The sequence below is a fragment of the Drosophila kikkawai genome, chromosome 2R, assembly GCF_030179895.1.
Source record: "Drosophila kikkawai strain 14028-0561.14 chromosome 2R, DkikHiC1v2, whole genome shotgun sequence".
Classification (NCBI taxonomy): Eukaryota; Metazoa; Arthropoda; class Insecta; order Diptera; family Drosophilidae; genus Drosophila; species Drosophila kikkawai.
In genome coordinates this window covers 25,146,148-25,169,551 of record NC_091729.1, presented here as the reverse complement: position 1 = coordinate 25,169,551, position 23,404 = coordinate 25,146,148, and the positions used below count along the sequence as shown (strand labels likewise).

Genomic DNA, 23,404 nt, shown 5'->3' with positions numbered 1-23,404 from the left:
TTACAAAACTCTTGCCAGTGAATGCCTGTTTTCCAAGTGAGTGGGTCGTCGTGAGTGAGTGTCTTGATTTAAATAACCCAAAGACATCGTCTATCTTGCATATTACATTTAAATCACTGCAAGTTTATTGGGGGAAATCCTTAATAATACTCGGTACCTGCATAAATTCAACCTACAAGTATGTCATCTGCCTCTCCTGGGCTTTTTCCAGTCTAGGTCTTGCAGCTTTTCTAGCTCCTGCATTTTTCCAACATCTGGTGTGATTCAGTTTGGAACAGTACAGTGAGAAAAATGTAAACAAAAATATTTCCTAAGGATTACAAATAATAAAATAGTAGTAAAAATAATAACTCCCTTTAAGATTTATTTCATATTTATATCTTACAATATTTAGCTTTAATTATTTACCCAATATATTTATGCTTTCTCTCACTACTGGCATTTTAGCTCCATTTGCTTTCTAAGCTTCCCTTTCTCCTCTCCTCGGGGGCTTTTGAGTTTGCGCTCCTCTGGCCAAACTCCTGCGGGCTTCTTTCTGTTCCCCGTTCTTTCAGGCTACTCCAAGTCTCACATCCTTATGCATTTTTAAACAATCGCTAACCCAAATAAAGTTTCTTGCTTTCTGCTTTCATATTTACGGTTTCTCCCAGGAGCCAAGCAAAAAAAAGCAGAGCACACAACTAGGCGCTTTTGGCCAGAAGGCAACAACAAAAAGTGTGTGTTTAAAAAGTGGGAAAAGTGGAAAATGTAACCACTTTTTAGGGCAGCAAACCCAAAGAACCTTTCGAAACTGCGGACACCGACAGTTAATTTATTATCTCGATCCCGGACTATCAGCTCCGCCTTGTTCTTGCCGATTTCTGATTGAATGTTGTTCGAACATTCCACTGACTCTGACGACTGGCGCTGGCTGTGTAAATAATAACATGGAATTCCTACTTCCCAGTGGCAACTTCTGTTTATTGCCACCGTGTTGGGGAGTTTGTGTTTTAACACGAGAGTAGAAAAAAAAACCCCGCAAGTCATCTCACTCTCAGCTCCTCTTTCCAGCTTCGTTACAAGAACTTAAATTATAGTTGATGCTCTTTCCAGGGGAGTTGGGTGAATATCAGTAGGGATTGGTTATTAAATATGAAATATTTACAGGTGTTTATTATGGTTTGAGGGATATTAAAAATGGCCTTAGCTTTAAGTTGGCTTAGGGTACAAAAATACTCATATTCCTGAACTTAAAAATATCATTGCCTACTTTTAGACACATTTTGAAGGATTTTAAAAAATGGTGTTTTAAATAAATATCAGTCTTTTCTTCGAATAATTTTCTAATTAAACCAACTTTGCTAGGCCTCAACTCAACTCTCTCCCAAGTATTCATTTATTTATACCACAAATAATAACCAAACGGAAGTTCAGTATTATTTTCCAATCATATTTCAAAGAGTACATTTTTCTATAATTTCTAATAAATAGAGTAACCATGATTCGTGACAGCTGTATATAACTCTTTTTTGTACCAGCAGCAGTTGGTGTTCTAGTTTATATCTAACCACTTGTATCTTGTACACAACTTTCGCAAACATAGATAGATACACACACACACACACAATTGGCAGCAATTTCCATTGGCAATTGTGTTCTGGCATCTGCGGCTCTTTCAGCTTTCAGTCTTGAGTCGTTTTAGCCTCATGTGAAACTTGGCCATTAATTTGAGCGCCGTTTTAAGGATGTATTCTGCTGAGAATGCGATGGCATGGCATTAGGTATTCTTCTCATATTTTGCATGCTGCTCCTACTGCTCATGACTGGGCTGGCATTTCCTTTTGTCTCCGGCAATTATGCATTATCTTGGATCGTTGACGTTGTTCACTGTGTTCTCCTTCTTGCGCTTCGAGTTTTGCATTTAATTACTGTTCACATTTCTCAAATTTCTCTCCATCTCTCGCTCAGCGTCACCTCTCTCAGGTGTCGTCTCCGCTGGAAGGCATTATCATTACCATTATCTTTTGCATCTGTAGCTTGGACTCCGAGTGTGTGTGTGTGTGTGGAGTATCTGCATCTGAATCTGGCGTCGTGCAGCGCCAACATTATGCTCATTACATTTCACTCGGCCGAGGATGCATCTTTTTCGTTTTTCCCTTTTCCTCGCTCTTATGACGCTGGGAAAGTTCTCTTGGGGAAGTGGGAAAACTTTCAACCCCTTGCCGTGTGATTTGCTTATTAAAGTAATTAAGATTTTATGTTGATATTCATGGCTAAATAAATCGTAAAAATATGGCCAATAAAAGGGGAAGGCCTTTTAAGGAAGTTTACTACTGAAAACAAACTCTCTCCCTAAGGAAACAATATAATATAAATTAAAAATTTAAATATATAAATATTTATAAAGCTCATATAACTAAACTGCAAATATTATATTACGCTTATAAATCTTTAATTTCATGTAATTAAAATTACATTTTACCACAAGAAAAGAAAGGTTAACTACCTTACAAAAATTCCCCTCAAGGACTAAGACAACTAGTGGCATCCAATTGCTCCTTCTAGTGGCAATTGAGAACTGCCCGCCCAAGGCTAATTAATTTATGCACCCTCAACTGGAGAGGAGATGATGCAGCTGCAAGAGAAGAGTTCTTCTCGGCTGATTGACTGTTGCCAGACGGTTTTCCGTCCGATTGCTAACTGATTCCTGGCTGGATCACATGTTGTAACCACTTCTAATTATGCACATTCGCTGGTGGCACTGTGCCTTGTCAGAGAAAAGAAAAGACATTGCTGCTGCTGCTGCTGCTGCTGCTGCAGGTGCAGTTGCAATGGCAATGGAAATTGGTGCAACGTTGCGGTAAAAGGCAATAAAGTGGCAGGCAGGCCAAGCAGTCAGGTCGGAAAAAGGAGGAAAAGCCATGCAAAGCATCTGGCTGTTGATGCTGCCCCTCTTCTTTGTGCCTTAATTAATTTTGATTGCACCACACAGGCAGGCTTTCCACGGCGGAAATGTTCATCACACGCGTGTGGCAAGGAGGCAAAAAATAGTAAAGAAAATATACGTCCAAGGGAACACTAAGCCAAGCTAATTAATTGAATTGCACAGGTTGAAAGACCGCCTGGCGGCCCCGTCATTACAGGCCATTTAGCATTGTTGGCTATGCAAATTGGCCCAAAGTCCGTTCGGAAGATTCGCCATTCGCCGAGTCGCCAGTCGCGATTCTCGATCTCACAGTCTCTGCCGCCTCTCCAGCTGATGAGATTATTAACTTGGCCGGCAGAGAACCATCTATCCGATTTGATGGGGTAATTGGCAGGCAAGTGTGATCACGACTTTGGACTGGCTAGCCTTTTCCTTGCCATTTTCCTTGTTGGCCAGAAATCATTCAGACCGCGAGCCATTGGGCTTGTTTATGGCCATAAAACGCAATTGAAATGATGCCGCCGCCGCCGTCATTTTGGCTTCGAGTTATTTTGCCTTCAGGCCGCCAAACATTTTGTTGACAACGCCCGATGACAGCCCCCGAAAAAGGGGGCAAAAGGGGGGTGGTAAAGGGGTCTGTTGTACTAGGCAACCCGCGCGATGTCTACGCATAATTCATGTTCGCGTCCAGACACAACTTCGAGCTCCGTGCGCCAGCACAGTGGGTGTCCTGAACAATTGAAGAGACTGAATAATCAGCGGGTGGAGTTGCAATTAGGGAAGGTAGAAAATATCGTTATATATCGATTCTTTATCGATAAAAATATATGTCCATTTAACCTTGCGATAAATCAATAATCGAAAAAAGAGAAACACAAATTAAGTAACTTAACACCGATATTTGATGATATTTGATAACGAACTTATCCCCTCCACATACATCCCCGAAAAGGCTATTAAATCATCCCACATAGCTTATACATTACATAACCACACATATACTACCTTTAGTATATTAATGTGAATATTTTCATTACCCTGAAATATCCGCCTCAGCCTAGTCACACTAATTAAACAATAGGAATAATGACTATCGCTTTACCATTTCCTACACCGTGAAATAGGCTTTAAAGATCATTAAATTAAAATCGATATGGGAGCCACCGCATTATTGGCAGTAGTAAGCTCATTTTTACGGCTGCACTCCACAAATTAAGCCCACTGTAACGCGAGGGGAGTTATTAGCTGCATTACCTCATCTCTCCGTGAACGTTCGTTCGGTTGTTTCGGCGTCAAAGGCATACAAAATTTATGGCCAAATCAACACCAGCGCAACACGAACGGCAAACAGCCAGCAAAAACCTCCATTTGGATATTATTTAACTACCGCGAGGGGGGTGCAGGAGAAAAGCGGGTGCGGGTTGGGCCACCACCACCAACCACCACCTTTTTCTTCTTCTCAGTTGACCCCGTTCCCTGGCTCATCTTGGGTCAGAGACTGGGCTTATAATTTAATTAGCTTTGCCTTCGCCGGCTCTCTTATCTGTTTGGTCGTCCTGGCCACTTGCATAACAACAATCCGAGGAAGGAATGAAAGTTCAAAAGTGGTCACAGCAGGTGGGCAATGGCTGGGGATTGAGTGTGGGCGCTCTAGGGTTAATTGTCTGCCAGTCGAAGTCACGAAGCCAAAATCGGACTATTCATTATCCATTATATTAGCTTAAAGAGGGAATGAAAGAAAGAAAGACGCTGCGATTTATTTCTTGGGAACAACCAGAAGCCTTTCTAACAGGAAATCCGCACGATCGGGGTCACCGAGCACTGCGATGACCCACTAAATTAATATGAATGACAACATTTCACGGCAACTATTTCGCACCCGGTCAACGTCAAAATGTTTATGCAAATATATCTCCGAAATCTCCACTCGAAATGCAAAATAAACAGAAAAAAAAGAGGGGCTGCAGAGTCACTTCGAACGTGTTTGTTTTGGGTCGTGATTGCCATCAGCCAGAGAGTCAGAGACGACGACGACGACGACGACAAAAGCCCAGTCAAGCGGCGACCTTGTCAAATTAGTGCCAAAAATGCCGGCGACAAAAGAGTTCGACGCTTTTAAAGTGGGCTTTTTGCTTTTGCTGGCGGCTTCATAAATCAGTGCACCGTGAATAGGGCTTGGGAATTAACTAAGCGATCGTTGAACGCTATAACAAAAAGGTAGCACGAAAAGTAGCTCACAACGAAAACCGGGGGCCATTGACAACATCAGCAAAAGTGAACTCATATTTTTGCAATTTCAATTTCAGCTTTTGTCCAAAATTGTATAAAATTTTACTTTCATTTTGCAAGCTGCCTTAAATATAACTTGAAATCCGGTGAACACATCAATTCCTTTTAATGGACAATACAATTCAAAGCGTATCAAGTTTATTATAATTCTCACAATCACCAAGCAGGTTCTATTATTATTAACCGACAAGGCATAACATTTAGCTTTTAGGCTAATAAAATCAATGAAAACAATCTTGAAAATTGGTCTTTGATAAAATCTATAAATATAAATAACAGGCGTTTGGCTTTGATTCACAAACTGGTCAAGTCAGGCAGCTCTTAAAGCCTCATAAATTAAGAGTGTGAAATTAGAATTTAAATTAAATTAATTGGTAATGTGATTCCTATAGAATTTATTTATTAAATAAGCAAAGTTACGAATTTAAATAGGAATGTTTGTTATGGTATGCGACCTACTTAGCTATCCATTTTAGCTTTTATATTTCAGTGGGAAATGTAGGTATGTATCTATTTAGGTCACTCAACCTCACATTATTTTGTGGATATTATCCAAACTGTAGAATTAGTTTACCTCCTCTCTATAGTACACATTTTTCTCTTAAATATAATTATCACCTTAACAATTTCTTCTACATTTTCTATTACAAAAAACCTCACTTCTATCTCTCTATTATCTACAACTTCTTTTTCCTGCCTTCAACAAAACTCTGTTTACCCAATTCTCGGTTAATGCATTCTTCGACATGCCCCACAAGCCTCTAAATAACGCTTGCCCAACTCCAATTAGCCCATTCTGGCAGAGTTGGTATTCAATTTAACCAGTTTACCCGAGGCACATGCCAAATTTTGGTCACTTTAAAAAGCCATTAGACCCTTGTTGTGTAGTTGCTGGCCGGGGGAATCAGCCAAGCAGAAACTGTACAAATTCGTCTTCATTGTTTTGGTGGGGGATTTCTCAAGCCGTGGAAAATGCTAATTCTAGACTCGAATCAATGCTGCTGAGAGAGAGGGTCTTCTGGTAAGCAGATGTTGGGGTTCTTTTCCCAGCGTGTTTACCTGACAACTTAGCACGTTCGTGTCACCTTTCACACTGAATGCTAAATGGGAAATGGGAAATTAAAGAAGGAATCAGAACAAGTCCGGCTGGATGGACACGTGTCTGACCTCAGACTTAATTATGTCATTAACGCGACGAGGAAACCACGATGATGATGAAAAGAGCTTGGCGACCATTAACTAGAGCAATACATAATTGCCCGAGCATTATCATCATCAGTGAAAGTTGGCAATCGTAATTAATAGTTCGGACTTAATAGTTCCCTTATTCTGTGAAAAGGTTAGAAATTGTTGCATGTCAGCCGGGTATTAGGAACAGGAAATGTGCCTTTGTGCTTTTCTTTTGGCCCTGCGAAAGTGTCGAGTAAAAGTAACACAATGGTCGGGTCTAGAGTTCATTCGCCCCAGCACATCAAGTCATAACTATTTATAAACTATATATATATATAATAGTATGTCCTAAACAAAAGTGCGTTCTCATGTTTCTCGCAGAAAAGAACCCGAAATGAAATTAGCAAACAAAGGAGCTGATGATTCTGTTGTTGTCTCTGCTTTTGGCTTTAATTAATGAGCGCCTTATTTGCCTTACCCCAAAGCCTTAGCCGCATTTACACTATAGTTAAGACGTTTCCGATTACGTTCCATCATCATCCCGTTGGCGAGCTGGGCTTATTTCGCTAAATATGCCATGAAATTGATGAAAAATTACCATTTAATTACCTGCAAAGAGAAACGGATAGAGGTTGAGAAAAACGATTAGTATACTCGTTTTTGCTTACATAAATCACTTGATCTATAATTAGGGTTTAGTGCTAAGTAAACACACAGCTTTTGACTGTTGAATTGCTTGGAAGTGAGGCTTAAAATTGTGTTATTTATTTGCTTGCTGATTTGAGTGGGTTTTATAATTATTTTATCATTAATCCGAGTTCATTGTATTGGCTTCAAGTGCCCATTAATTCTAATTTTAGTTGTACTTTCCGCTTCTCTTGTCTGCATTTTCTATGCAAAAAGGATCCCTGGTCCCTTTCTGTGTTTTTTCCAGGAGTCCCCGCGTAATCCCTAACCCTTGTTTTCTTTTCTTTTTTTAACTGCTGACTGGAAATAACCGTCGCGGCACGTACAACAAACAGTCGAAGGGGGCAGAGAAAATAGGCATAGGCAAACTGCCGGCACCTTGGACCCTAAAGGGACCCGGTCTCCCGCCTCCTTCGGAACTTTAGAACTGTAGGCACCCCAGGAACCCCTTCTCGGAGCTCGGAACCACTGACACCACAGGCACCACCCACAAATGCAGACGCGCTTTGTTGCTCCAGGGTCGCGTCGCTTGTTTTTTTTTTTTAACTCTTTTGGATGCACTCTCCGCTCCTCTGCAACTCGAACTCCAACTGTGTGTTGTGGGCCCCTTCACTCTGCCCCATCTGCATTTGGCTTTGTCTCGTTTACTTTTCATTCTGGCTTCTCCTGTTTGGTTTTTTTCTCGTCTTTTTTTCCTGTTGGGCATGTTAATGACCCTAGAGGCTGCCCCGCGAAAGGGGAGGAGAGAGGGGGAACACGAGAGGGCCCACACAGTGGCTCTCAAACTGTGGGCTCCCTTCACTGATTTTGCACAGGGAAAAATGTTACAATAAATGAAATACATACAACAAGGCGGACCTTAATGAGCATGGCTAATTTATTTCGAATTTATAAGAAAAACTTAAATTAAACAATGCAAAAGGCAGAAGAATATGTTGATAAAGGAAGGCCAATGTTGCTAGGAACATGTTGACAACACAAATAAAGATGTTGCAAAAGTTGCAACCTCTTAAAACACCTTTATTTTCCATGTTTTTTATCCGTTTTTACTCAAATAAATCCATAAAAAACCTCAATTTAAAGCTTTCTTTATTTAGAAATTTCATTAATTAACTAAATTTCTCCCAGTGCCTAGATAGAACGCCTCGTTGAGTGCCGCTGCTGCTGCTGCGTCCGCTACGCGTCGCTTTCAATTTAGGCGTCTGCGCATAAAATTGCATCGTTTGCTCTGCGCTTCGCTCCGCTCTGTTTTATTTTTCGCCTTATTTTACACATTTTACTTGGGCTTTGCCAGGGGGCAAAATGCAGCATCACAGAATCATGGCATCCACCTATCTTGCTGCGCTAATTTATATAAATATAAATATTATTTAGCTGCTCAGAGAGACTCGGGCCCTTTGAGCTGCAGGTTCTGTTTGATGTTGGTGTAAATATTTTTTGACGAACTTGAAATAAAATCAGAGGACAGCTGGCTATAGTTTTCATATGCATAAAGTGCAATCAAGAGCGCACAATCTTTCACTTTATGTCAGAGCCGAAATCAAATGCTTGAGGAATCGTACTACACAGTTTTTAATATATAGGTACTTTTTTTCAGTCATAAACAACTTTTGCAATTGTCAGACTCCATGTCGACACTTCAGCGACACTTGAGCGGCGAGGAGAGGCCACAATGCAATGCACTTCGTGGGCGAAACTCCAATCCCAATCCCAAGCCGCAGTCCCAGTCCCAATTCCGAATCCCCGCCAGCATTCGAGGCAAAGTTGAGTGAGTTGTAAATGAAGCCCACACATGACTTAACTCGAGCGAGTTGCCCCCTTATTTTTGTTCCCCCTCCTAGCTTTTACATTGCTCAATTGGAGTCAATGTCTCGGAGGAGATTCATGCAGAGATTTTCTGTATCTGTATCTGCATCTGCAACTGCATCTGCATCTGTAAATGTGAATGTAAATGTATCTGAAGGTCTACAGTACGGGTATCTGCATCCCGCCACAGGCGTTCCGGTGAACTGAAACGCTTTCAACAAGCGTGCGGCGTGTTAATTGCAAAATGTTGCTTTTTTGCCTCAGACAATTATTAAGGTGATATATTTTTCCTCTTTTATAGCACTGATTGGTCTACACTAATACAAATTTACGGAGCTTAGAGAGAGTTTAAGTGCTAAGTTTATAAATAATCCGTTTAAAGGAGTTTAAGAATAAATAGGAGATTTTTAGGATCACAGTGAGCAATTACTATAAGAGTAAAAATAATAGCTTAGAAATTAAAAATTTAACGCTTTTTAGGCATCAGGCTCACACTTATCCATATAATATCATTTCTAGACATAAAACTCAGTACTTATTACACCTTAAAACCCACTCAAAGTTCTTCAAGTTCCCTTAAAATATTCTTAACCATCAAATTGATTAATTGTTCAAGAAAATTCATTAAGTTATCGACGCTTCAAGTCATATATTTCACCTACATTCAATTTGGAAAGCTTTTTCTTTGAGGCGGCGGAACACTTTCCCAAGAACCCGGTGAGAAAACGATGCAATAATGAATCGTTTAGTTAACTCCGCTTGCACTTGGAAAGGTTAAGGGCCTCGGATGTGTCTGCCTGCCTGCCCCGCCCCAAATATCATTTATTATTTTTCACATTTTTCTCCCTGGATTTTTCTCATTTCACGGCCATCACCGGCAGTGAAGAACCTCTGAGAGATCGCCGCTCCAACCAGCCAGGCAGGCACATTCCCTACCTGGTCATGTGTATAATTATTTTCAACTGGGCTCTCTGGCATTTCCCTGTAGCCGGGGCAACTTTTCAAACTCGAAGCTGAAACTTTTCAAGCTGCTCTCACATATGAGCCTGTCATTTTAACTGAAAGACACAGACAGACGGCGCAGGCGAATAATATTTCGCCTAATTAACATAATTACCCGCAACTCTGGCAATTTTCAATTAATTTGCCAACTTGCATATTTCTGTAACTGGAATAATTTGGTACGTAATAAATAATGCAGCCAGCAGTGCATTCAATTAGGATACCATAAACTATTTATTAGGTAACCATGCTTAAGTCCTTGACAACGTTGCAAGTGACTAACCACAAAACCCAAAAGAGCGCCACTTCAAAGGGCTTTTTTGTTGTACATACTTATGTATAGACCTCATCCCCATTTTTTCAGGGCCGCCGCCGCCAATCAGTGACTTGTTTGTTGGCTTTATGAAAAGCGCAGTTTGAAAATAAATCAAAACACAAAGGAAAACGCACACGACAGAAAGAAATAAATGTAAATTCCAATTCGAAATGAAATGAAATGTAAATGCTGAGCCATCAAAAGCATCGAGAGCTGTGGAGTAACAAAAGGCCCAGTGAAGCTCGGCGAATCTGAGATGCCCTAAAGACGAAACTAAGTTTATTTCTTGTCATTTCGCTCGTTTCAACTTATAATCCCCCTTGGGTAGTGTAGCGCCATAAAACGTATTTTTCCTTAGCCACTGAAATTTGAATGCAAAAGCAGGAAAAACTTGGCCAAGCCACCGAAATATGCACAATATGCAAATAAGCCAACAAGAAATAAACAAGAAATGCACAAAAAAAAAAACAGAATACGAGAGTGACAGGTGGTAAAGAGGAGTGGAAAAAGTAAAACTCGAGGAAGATGGGTTAGAAATAAATTCAATAAAACCAAAGTGGAAAGAAAAGACAGGCAGGCCGTGGGGAATATTCATCAAAACTTTAGTTGAGCTGCGTGAGAAATGTGTGAGAATAATCCCAATAAAATGGTTGTAAAATGTTAAAATATATGAAAGAATAAAGAACAAATATAAATGAATGTTAAAAGAATTTGAAATAGAAAACATCTGTATTTAGAGACAAATATTTGTTTAAAAAAGATGTGTGGCTTAGCCATAGAAAAGTGCAATTTATTTAACAGATTTTTTCTTATTTCGAGCTTCAAAAATCTTGGAATATAAATACTAACCATATAGCAATTCAGTCAAGGCATTTTTATTGATTTATCAGCATTAATTTCGTTGTATGGTTTAACCTCTAGCAACAAAAATTCCCACATAAATTATTAAAGCCAAAAAAATGTTTTAAAAAATTCCCAAACATTTATCTTGATTGAACCCAATCGGCATTCCAAGCTCCACCACTGATTGACATTGATTCAATTAATTTGGCAAACTTTGTGTGGCCCTTTTCGACGGATTCCAATATAAAATTTGAGTGCATTTACCAACGACCTTCTTGCGGTTCATTCAACTTTCTTTCTGTCTTCTTCTGCTGAAAAATTGAATTGAATTTGCCGCCCAAGAAAATTGTTATTGAGTGCTAACGGACACGTAATGTTGGCGCTAAGCGAAAAGCGGTTCCCCTAACCAAACACACAGATGGAGAGAGAAAGGCTTAGAGGGGACAGAGGAGACACGGCCAAGAATGTTGGCCCAGAGTTGGAGACTCTGAAATTTGTTGGCCGAAAACCGGTTATCGACCTTTAGGAAAGTTGATCTCAACAGCGGCTCAGCAGCAGCAGCAGCAGCCTGTTTCGTGGCTAACACATTTTTCGTGTTAATTGTTTTGATTAAGTTCGATTTCCTAACCGAAACTTGCCCTGACACTCCTTGAAAAACATTGTTTTTCGCTCCACGTCATTCATCATCCGTCAACTGTCGTTCCCTGTCCCATCGTTTGTCAATCAATGTTTACCAAAAATTATATTATTATTTCATAATTATATTTATGAACAATTAATTGTCGGACATTATTTTGATTTGGCAACTCACCAGCCAAGCCAAGTCCCAAAACGCGTTGCGTGTGGACGCCTACAAAATGGCCAAAAATCGATAAATGGTCAAAATGTTGGATGGTCAGAGAGCCACAGCTTAGATGGCCATGTGGGTCCAATCTGTCCAAAATATATATACACACACACTCATGGAAATTGAAGTTTTATTGCTGTGACTGCTGCTGCCTTGTGCGTTTTGTGAGTTTGTTTATAACATTTCAGCATAAACAATATTTTCCTCAACCAAAAACGAGATACTTTTAATTAATTTCCAGGCTTAGAGGTTCTCTTTTTACTTGAACCTGGTTTTGGGGTCTTTTGTTTATCCTATGGCTCAGTTTACATTTCAGTTTCGTTTGAAATTTATTTATTTGAAAGCTAGTTTCGTTTGAAAATGGAGAGAAACATGAGGCCCTTTGAGGGCATAATTATTATGAATGATTTTTAATTCTGTTCGTTCGTAGAAAATTTACATACACACACCGGTACTTATGTACCTACCTAGCTGTCGTACCTTTTATTACAGAAAACCGCTTGGCAAATATTTGAGCTACGTTTCTCGTTCATTGTTTGCCCTCTTCTCCCCCTTTCCGTGGCCACTTCCCTTATCCTATTCACTCATTTTGGCGCTTTTGTTTGATGTGCCACTTGTCGTCGTCGTCTAAAGGTTCTCATTTTGTCTTCCTTCCTTATTGCGTCGATTATAAAGAATAAAAAAATGTTCGACCGACTCTTTTGCGTTCTTTTTTGGGTTTTTGTTTAAATTGTTGTGGTGGGAATGTCTAAAATTTTATTTTTGGAAAAGAGCCCATAATTGCGATAAACTGGCGGTCGATAAAGAAGCCAAATTGGGTTCATAAATGTGGTCGTAAAACGTGTAACTGAATCGCACATATGAATTTTTATTGTTTCTGATTAAAGTTTACAACAAGAAGAATCATTATGGAATTTATAGGTAGCTTAATAGTTTTTTTTAAAGAATATTGTTTCATAATAATATTATAATATGTGGAAAAGATAACTGATTAAAATACAAAACCTATGGTATTTATTTTTACTAATATTTATAAATTTTAATGCAAATATATAAATATTATTATTCTACATAAAAATTACTTTCAACACCTTTTCTTTTATTATTTCCCCATTAATAATTTTCAATTTTATTTGAACACATTTCAGATCTATTACGATAAGATTCGCTTTCAGAACATATTCCATACCAACAGGATGTTGTTCACACACCAGAACCACGCCTAGTCCTCATAAAAGAAATCTTTGCCGTCACATAATCAACTTTTTTCCCGGCACACACACACACACAACAAAAAAAAGGAAAAAAGAAATGACAGAACAACAGGCATATACACACAGCGAGACCAAAAGACACCCACTTGGCTACAAGCGAATGGGCCAAATGTGTTTATGTATCTTGTATCTTAATGTGTACATCTTGTTGTTGGCCATATACGTTGGCTCGTATTGCCAAGGCTATGAGCAGCACACACACACACACACGGGGGAGAGCCATCAACGTGATTTGCATTTAAATGCGAATATATATATATAGATGAGCATGAGAGCATGAGGATTCGTTTTCATATTTTATGGAAATCGATTACAACTCCAAATTGTCAAGTCCAGAAAGGGCAAATTGTTAAATGAACTGTCAAAACGACGACTGCAATATGAGAGGCGGTGCACAGTAAAGAAAAATATATTGGTTTGCAAGAGGTAATGCTTTGATTTTAAGATGATGACAGATTATGAACAAATTGTTCTTATTATTCTTACTTTAAAAACTGTGACCATGTCGCAGAATCCAGACTTGAGAATTTTTAGGCACCACAAGGGAAATATTTGTGATATTTTGAATGTCTAAAAATATTAATTTTCTTTGTTAATTTTACCTTTATTTACTGATCGTGTTTTCCATATTCCTATATCATAATTTTTTTACCTGTAAAAATATTCCAAGAAACCCCTTTCTCTTCTTATTATTTAAAGGCCAAAAGGATATTTTTTTGTTTGTGTAATTCTCAAATCTAATAAAATTCGCGCATAAATCCGTCTAAAAGCAAATATTTGCATAACCACGCCCCCCTGCTGCCGGACCGCCTCCTCATTACAGTTTATTAGCCCATGCAGCTGAGGCAAATTACGCAATTTGTTGTTTAATTTTGTGAAAATTGTAAATGCCTTTGCCTAGCGGGCTTTTTGCGTTTAATTAAGTCAGTCATTCCCCCGTAGTTCTTGTGTCTCTCCCCCTTTTGGCTCCCCCAGTAATTAGCCCGAGTTACTCTGATTGATTACAGTTACCTAACTGTTGCTCAGCAGTTGCCCAACAAACTGCGGCGGCTCTTGGTTGTTTTTCCTTTTTTTTTTTATTCCTCTAAGCCCCGCCCTTGTGGGCGTTCCAAGGCCCGGGTTCCCCGTCAGTCCATGTATAGTAGGCCCAACCAAGCTTCTCTGCTCTCGCTGCGCCCCGTTAAAATTCTATTAACGTGTATTTTTTTGTGTGATTACTTTTTTGCCAATGGCATCAAACGGGTTTCCAATCACCGCGCGCGCGAAGCCCAAGAAGGGGGAAAAAAATCTTGAGCGGCACTCTGCCTCCGCACTCTAGAAAAAAAATAAAAGAACACGGAAGCCCTGTCCGAGGTTTTATTAAATTTCTCCGAGTGGTTTGCTTTTCCCAGTCAACTTCTCCATTATCTTTGCATCTATCACCCGGTAGTGGAGGCTCTTGATCGATCCATTGATTGATTGATGGGTGGCTGGATGGATGGCGACTGTTTGTGCGGAAATGGGGTTTGAGCCCTGCATAAATAACACTGGCCAACAAGGACTAATGGATTTTCCTATTAAAATTATAGGGAAAATCTATAACAGTTTATTGTATCTAGAGGTAACTTCTTAGTGGAAATCTAGTTAATTTTATACCTATATAACTTTTTTTACTTCTTATAATTATTTGAATTTATTTCTTACATATTTAAGCTTTCTTAGACCTGTAAATTCTTTAAGCAAGCTCCCTTAAATTATTCCCTTTTCCCTTAATTTTTTTGAGGCCACCTCAAACTGGTGGTCTAGTGTTGATGGGCTTACTTTGCGCGTACTCATTTCTTAAGAGCTTCGTGTGCCAAATATTTTTGACAAATGCCGCTCAGCTTATAAAATATTTAAGCCAATTTTTCACTTCTCCAGCTCTAGTGTCTGTGTCATTCTTTAAGCAAAATTTCCTCGGTCCTGGCCTCATTAAAAATTAATTATGAATTTTTCTGTGTTCTGGCAGCAAACAAAAAACTCAAAAAATGAAAAGAAATTGAAGACCGGCCAACACAGACACACCCAAAAAAATAAAAACAACAAACAAATTCCTCACTTTCATTTTGTCTCATTGATTTCTATTTGATTTCCATTTCATTTAATTTCTTTTGGCTTTTACGTTTTGGCCATTAAAGTGCTTTTCGGTTCGTTTTTCAGCATTTAAGTTAATTTTTGTTATTTCTGCAGAGACACTTTCTAAACAAAAAAAAAGTTTCCGCGCTGGAAAAGTCACGGCCAGGCCTTACATAACGCATAATGGATGAGTATTACTTACTTCTCTATATACATATTTTTTGTTGGCTTTTCTTTTGCACTTTTCTTGGCCATTCAGCTGCTTTGTTTTTATGGCTTTTTTCAAGCGCACTCAGTGCTCTTGGCCGGCAGCAATTAGCGTAATTTAGTTGCATTTAAGAAGCGGAAATAAAATTATAAAGATTTTTTTTGTGGAGAAAGGCGAGAAGGAAGGGCAGTTCCGATTGAAGAAATTTGTTATTGTTTGCGGTTTTTATTCGCTGAAGTTTTTTTTTTTTCTTTCTATCTTTTGTCGGATTTATTCATGGGGAAATTTTATTTTGAATTTAATTCATAATTTACTGTTGGCAGCCACTTAAGTGAGTCTGTCTCTCTACGTTCTTTCTGCTGGAAATTTCATTTTAATTTGATTGCAGAAATTATTACAAATTAACTGGATTTTGCTTAGAGCTAAACTTTAATTGAATTCACAGCTGAGAAAGTTCTAGCGCAACTTTCTTCATAAGTCAACTTTCTTGGCCCGTTAATCCCCGTGCTCATAATGCCCCCTCTTCCCCCTTTCGTGGATCCATCCACCTCTTTATTTGTTCAACTTTGGCACGTTCTTGGCTTCCACTCTTCCTATTTGTTGGCCAAACTTATTTATTGCGCTGCCAACACCCCTCCGCCCCCTGCCTTTCCACCCGCATTAAGCCCTGAATGTCGTGCAGGGCTCAGCTGAGAGACAAAAGAAAATTCCGCAAAGAAAATGCCATCGTCTGCCAATGAAAATGTTGATTTACCACAATTGCAGGCAGGCAGGCCAGCGATTTTGGCTTTCTTCCCTTTAATGGGCCAGCCATAAACTTTGGCTTTTTCGTTGCTGTTTCAGTTATGGTAATGCCGATTTGATTTGACTATAATTACGTTAATAATATCACAAATCTCCAGCCAGGCAAGGTTTTTTTGGCATTCAAATAAATTTGTAAATAATTAGTTGACTTTGGTTGAAGGAAAAATAAATAAACGAAAGTGCAGAAACCTCAATAATATACACATCTATATTCCAGGCTGTTTTCCTTAAAATTTATGCATGTTTAAAATCAATTACACATTAATTATTCATTTTTCATATTGTAACCTTTTACGAGTTCGAAATCCATTAAAAATTAGATCAAAGTAAGAAAAGAAATGGTTTCAGCACAAAATCAAGAACAAAATTTATGCAGGAGCAGCAGAAATTAGCATAATATTCCCCGGGAGAAGCCTTTGATAAACACAAGACTGTTTGCACGTGTATCCCTTTCCGATGGCCCCCTTTTTCTTGGCAATGAACCGTATCAGCTAACGACTTGAACCCCATTTGTAACCTTGACTTGAATGAAAGCCACAGAAAGGAAACGCGCGTGGCAGATTATTGCAAAACTTGAGCTCTGATTTATCAGTTGCAAAAACTCCCCCACACATAGAACAAACACAATTATACAATTTGCAAGTGAAATAACAAGTTTGCAGTGAATATAATATATGACAGTGATAGGAAGTTCTATGCAGCTTATCGAGAAACCCCCACAGAATTGAAATTCCAACAGAAATATACTCAAAAAGTGAGTCATCATCACTTTGCTAAATATTATTCTTAAAGCACTCGAGAGATAATAAATCCGGCTTGGTTCTGTAAAGCTTTATCTCTGTGTTTTTTGAGTTATGTATATAATAGTGATTTGCAAATATATATCATGAGCTAAATGGGCAAATTGTGAAATTTATGTCTGATTTAATGAAGCCATTGTGAAAATAAATTTCTGATTCAATTTATTGACTCATTAATCTAGTAAAAAAGGGAAATATTTGTTTTGATTTTTTTATTTGTGTGTCTGTTAACTTTAATAGCCCCTTTAAAAATCTGTTATTTATTTTGGGCACTTTGTCGGCTTTTTACCATAGAGATAAGCCATAATTGGAGCTTGCTTTTTATGATTTCCCAAGTTGACTTGTAGATAATTTTAGAGCTACAAATAAAAATAGTTTTGATAAAAAGAATAATTCATTGAAATATGTTACTATTTCGATGGATATTTTCCCACAGGCCCAAAATTGCCAACACATATCTCCTGAATTATTCACGAGGCATACTTTCCACTTGAAATATGCTTTGATGATATGTACACCTGATTTACGCCCATCATAATGCGACCCAAAAAAAAAAAAGGAAAAGGTTTTTGCATTTGCGTTTTGAGGACATTGTGTGTGTGTACCCGCATGTATCCTATCTATAAAATGTGGACCACACTTAGTGCTCGTACGTGTAGTTTTATCCTTGTGCCAGATTGATTTTCCTAGCTGACTTTTCCTGCATGTTGTTATTGTTGTTTTTGTTGTTACTCATTGTGGTGGCAGATTCTGTTTTTATTTTTTTCATACTCCCCAATGCTTTTATTGATTTTTTGCTTTTGCCTCGTCGACTTCTTTTGCCGTATTTTTCCCCTCTTTTTTTCTGTTGCGGTAAAAAGCAAAAGAAAAATCGTTTTTCTGTTCAATTTTGTTGCTGTTGTTTTGCCTTTTTTAATTGCATTATGCAGTGAAATCACAGAGTGACAAAAAGAGGCGGGGCGAGACGAAGGCCACAAAGTTAATTTCATTTGTGAGTGCAAACAGGATGAGTCCAGGGCAAGGATCCGGATTGGGGATCCCATTGTTCGGCCCCGTGGAAAGCTCAAACTTTGCTTTTAACTGATTTGAGAGGGGGAGAATGCTGGAAAATGCAATAGGATTTTCCAAAACATTTCCCCTTAATAGCTTTGTTTGAATTTGGTTCAAGGATTTTCGAATATCTCTTGGGGAAATTTCTATGAAAATAGCTATGAATACAAAGGATTTTGGAAAATAATTCTCTAAGAACTTTTCACAATTAAAAACGTAGAATACTGCACCTTAAGAAGACAATAATCGTGCACGAGAACAGCTCGTTTTCCTTTATCACTTTTCTGCAGTTTTCCTTCGATTTGCTTCACCCTTTCCATTTCCTTTTATCTGTTCGGCCATAAATCTACGTGGGGATCATTAATTTGGTCCCGCTTAAGGGCTTTTTCCCGGGGACTTCATTTCTGTGTGCCACAATCCGTTGCACGTGTCCCACGTTGCCCCCACCCCAGAGCTCTGATTCCCTTTATCACCTTCCCTTATCAGTGCAGTGACAGACAAAGGCGGGCCAGAGCGCCGGGAAAAATGTCGAGAAAATGCCAACTATTAAGTTTTCCCAGCTTAGCAGAAAACAGAGAGGGCAAAAATATTTTCATTTCGCAATTTGAGGAGGACTTTTCCGGGTATTTTGGAGCACCAAGAGTGGCCGCATAAAAATGCTAATCATTTGCTCATTAAATCCGCATCATCCGCTGCCGACATTGGCGTCGGCGTCGGCGTCGCTGCTAGTGTTAATGACAGGACACCAGCCAGCCGGGAAAACTCCGGGCAAAAGGAAAGCTGCCAAGGGGAGCTGCCAAGGGGAGCAATAAAGAGATAGATATATAGAGAGAGAAAGATGGTCCCGGGCAGAGCTGCACAGCTGTTTTGGGAGCCTCAAAAGTTCAACGAGAATTTGGCACAAGCCAAATAAATAAAAAACAAAAGCAGCCAGCCAGCAGGCAAAAGAAGTCCAAGAAAAAAGGAGATAAAACAAGGGGAGAAAATAAAGTACGGAGGAGCAGAACAGAAGCGAGAAAAGTTGAGCGAAGGACAAGTGAGGGGCATAACCAGAACAGTGGTACTCAAAGATATATTGAAATCCTTTTGTAACCAGCTGCTAATTCCCCAATTGTTTATTAATTACATTTGATTGCATTTTGAGCGTAAAATAAATAAACAAACTGCTCGATTCAGGGCTTAAAGCAGCTTGAAAAATATTATACTTTCCGCTAAACAGCTGACGCTGTTCTGTGTGGTATGCGTCAGCCCCACTGTACTGCCCTTGGCTGATAAAATACACCCCATAGTAGCCGTCGTATCCGTCGCCATCCCCTTGCGCAGACATCCTAACAGCCTGTGAAATATTAGGCCTGGGCCTGGAACTCAGATCTGGGGACTGGATAGGCCACCGACCAGGGGTGCCTCTGTCGGGGAGACAAAACAGACTTCAGGGGATACATAAAGCAGAAGGAGGGGTGGGTGGAGGTTCCGGGTGGAAAAGGAGAGAAAATGAGGAAAAATTGCCTGGTGGGGTGATGCCAAATCATCTGTTTTAAATCGATTTTCTCTGTTTTTGTTGTTGTCTCTTTGCTAGGCTCATACTTTTTTCCCTTTCCCTCTTTTATGTGTATGCTTTTTTTTTGCTGCCATACACAGAAAAAAATCAGAGCATTAAAGTGGATAATTTAACCTTGTTAATACTAAATTCACATTTAAAAAGTAAACAAGACTTCTTGTAGATAAACAATAAATTTCTCTTGGTGCATTTCCATGTTTGACTTTATCCCGGCAACTGTAAATGTATCTCCCAACCCTGGGGAATGCGAATGAATGAGAAATTGTGACCCCGTCATTGCCTCTAATTCAGGTCTTAAATTTTCTTTCTGCTAAATAAAATCTGAAAAAAATACTAGTACTAGTACGCCCACAGCCAACTCCCCCCTTCGACTATCTGGCTTTGCGTATCTGTATCTCAGCCGCCGCGCAACTTAATTGACCCCAAAAATAGCTAGCGAAATTGCTTTAAATTTGTTAAACTTCAACGGCAGCGAACCAATCTGAGATCTACGCCTACGGGCCTCGCAGTCAGAGAGAGAGGGAGCTAAGCATTTTTGCTCATTAAATAAATCAAAAAATTGCCTGGGCCTCAGAGTTCGGGCCATAGAAGTCGAATTTCTCGACTTGGAGCGTTTCAAATCGAATACTCGTCGTAATTTATGCAAATTGGGCGAAATGTTGGCCAAAAACTTGAGCAAAAATGTCACTTTTTGTGGGCCAAGACGTAAAAACATTTTCTTGAGAAAAAAGAAAGAAACACTATAAATTGTTTTTAATGGATATGACCAAAAACGCAGAGAGTTGTGGAATTAAGTAAGATCACGCACTTAAAAACAAAAACACTGGGAGCTAAAGCTATTCGATAAATGTTAAGTGCTAAATATTTAAATTAAGCGTGACGAACTTGAATATTTTGATAGTTTGACCTTATTCTTGGGTAGACAAACCAGTCTTTAAGTTACAAAGAAAATAAGACATTTTAAGGGGTGTGGAGTATATGCAGAATAGGGGAGATCCTATGGAGACATGCACAAATTTTAAACGAGATCAAATCAGCACCAAAATCTAGGACGCAAACTGGTTAAACGGCCTTTGGTATATGACCCCTGTTTACCCACAATATTCCCTTTTTGTTGAATACATCAGATACAGGCTTAGCTTTTGATATCAGATCTTTGAAACAATTAAGTCGCATCCCCATTATTAAGCAACTGCAACACCAAAAAGGCAACCGCTGCTCTCAGATCTCCGATCTGGGATTGTTCTCTGCTCGCAGCTCTACGTGATATAGGCTCCCCTCACAGCCTCCCCCCTCTAAATCCCCAAAAGTACACAAAAAACAAACTGTGTTACGTGCCACGAGCGAATAACTATCAGATAAAACATGATCATAACAGCACATATAAAATTTTAACTATTTTCGTGGCGGACCAGTCTCTGAAATTTTATTGTTACGCTTGTGTAACAAAAACACCAAAAAAAATAACAACAAAAAACAATAAGCCACAACAAGAACCAGTAACGTTATGAGCAAGTTGTACAAAAACAACCAAGATAAGTGCAATTGGTAGGGAAAAATGTGAACTCGGAAAGGGGTACCGGGCAAAAAGAGGAGAGCGTGTGTAATTTCCCAATCACTCGCAAAAAGAAAACGAAATTTATGAATGCCTCTTTATAACCAGAGAACCACTCGAGTGAAGGTCAATATAATATGATGGGGTTTATAAAAAGGTGCGATAATAAAAGAAATAAAGTCGTCCAGAAGTACGGGAAGCAGACGTGATGCCATGGCGAATTCATTCCGAATGAGTGTGCTTCATAGGGTCAAAATTCCCGAATTCGTATTTCCTGCTGGCCGATAAAATGCGGTTAACAAAGTCTTACAGTTAATAGACCTTTTCTAAAGAAGTTGGGTAATTTTAATTGGTTGAAAGCAAAAGAAATTTTAATTGTCATCTGCTGTAACCATTTTCTTTTCTTAAATCATGGGCTTAGATTCCAGTGACAAATGCATTTTGTAGAGAAAAGCTCATGTAATGTTGGGTCACAGATTTATGAAATGACAAAGGTTTTTAAAAGGAAACTTTTTTTTTTAACTTTTGCAGAAAGAAAGACAATTTTTTTCTTAAAACTTATTGTTTAAGTTTATTAGTAAAAGGAAATATATAAATTAGCAAAGTGGTAGCTAAGTAGTCCCTACACGAAACTTATTGGAATATTCTGCAAAAACTGGATTCTAATATTATTTTCAAATTAGAACCACAAGCATCTCTTCCAGCCAGCATTTGGAAGATATTTTCTCGATGAGTCTTTTTGAGTCGTTGAAATGATTCAAAAAGGTTTCATATCATGCGGTACTCGAAAATTACCAGTAAATTAATCAAAAAAGACTCGAAGCTGATCAGATCAAATCTGGGATAGTCTTTTATTTTCAAATTGGAAAAATCCACATCCACCTTGTATTTCAAAGTTTCCCCGTTTTAGGGTTGTACTAAATGTGCATTAAGTGCCTATTTTCACGGCGAGTGACCGTGACCATGCCAATTAACGGTGATCAAGGGTTAGGGTTACTACCGCACAAAAGTTATTGGCCATTACACTGCCAATTTGCGGGGGTGTCCAAGGGTGAAGGTCAAATGGGGGACTATTAAGAAGAGCGTTTGCCCCGACGCCACTTTCTGTTCAGTCTTTAATTTTAATTTATTCAATTCGTCGGCAATCAATCAGTTTGTGTGCTTTGACAACAGTGCAATTTACCGTTACTGACCTTTTTCGTGTTGCAATTTCCCGAAATTCGTTCGGTTCGGCGCAATTTGTTTACTTTTGCAATCTATCGTTGTTGTTGTTGTTGTTGTTTTTCGCCGTTTTTCGTCCAGTTTTCGTGCTCCTTTTTTGGGTTGGGTATTTTGGACCCAAAAAAGGACGAATTCTATGTTCACGCTCTCTCTCTCTCCCGGTTTGTTCTCCTTCTTTGCGCGCGCGCTCTCTGCAAATTGATTTTCACTTTTGGAGATTGTCGAAAAAAGGCAATTCAAAATAATAATAAACGAACAACGCAGGAATTTTCACTTGTGCCACTTTTTGCGGCCTCTCTTTTGTTGTTTTATCTGCAGGAAACAGGTTTACTTTTTGATTTTTCGTTTTGTTTCCCTCTTTTCCTTTTCCTTGCGTTTTTCTCCTTCTCGAGATGCTCGCACACAGTCGCACTCACACGCACACACACACACGCACCGGCCAAACAACAAAAATTCTTTCGCTGTCTTTGATTTTTGTTTTTTCCTTAGCTGCTGCGAGACCGGTTTTTGTTGTTGTTTTTGCACTTCACTTTGGCTTGTATTTTCGATTTGTTAATAACAATTGCAGCGCTTTAAACAATTTTTGGGCATTTGCTGATTTGTGTGGGATTTTCGCTGTTTCCTTGCACCGTTATTCCGTTTTTATCCTCTCGCACCCGTCTTGAGCCGGAGCAGGAGGAAGGAGTGTGAAAAGGTGCAAAACACGATGAAAACTATTAATATTTCTATTTCCCGGCGATTTTACCGAATTTTCACATGTTTCGAACGTTGGATTGCGATTCGAACGACTTTCCGCAACCGAACGCCTCGGATTTTCAAAAACAGCTGATTTTCAAAAATAATTTGTTTGTTTTTTTTTTTAATTTTAGGTATAAAAATTAAATCGGTCGAAACAAACAGTTTTGTTTTAAATCAACGCGCAGCACACAACGTCTCCGATTCGCTTTTCAAATTGAACTAACTAACGAATACCCC

The 23,404-nt window shown here is 39.0% G+C and overlaps 1 protein-coding gene across 2 annotated transcripts in view; it reads right to left on the bottom strand.

Annotated features, from left to right (window-relative positions):
• Prosap (SH3 and multiple ankyrin repeat domains prosap) overlaps positions 1-23,372 on the bottom strand; it is a 68,771-nt gene extending 45,399 nt beyond the window's left edge. Inside the window, exon 1 of one of the 2 annotated variants that reach the window (XM_041777096.2) lies at positions 22,402-23,372. The gene's annotated coding sequence lies outside the window, so the exon portion shown is untranslated. Of the gene's footprint in view, positions 1-6,842; positions 6,862-22,401 lie in introns of those variants that run through there. The other variant, XM_017164229.3, reaches the window with a different exon arrangement.
• Between the last annotated feature and the right edge of the window lie 32 nt (positions 23,373-23,404).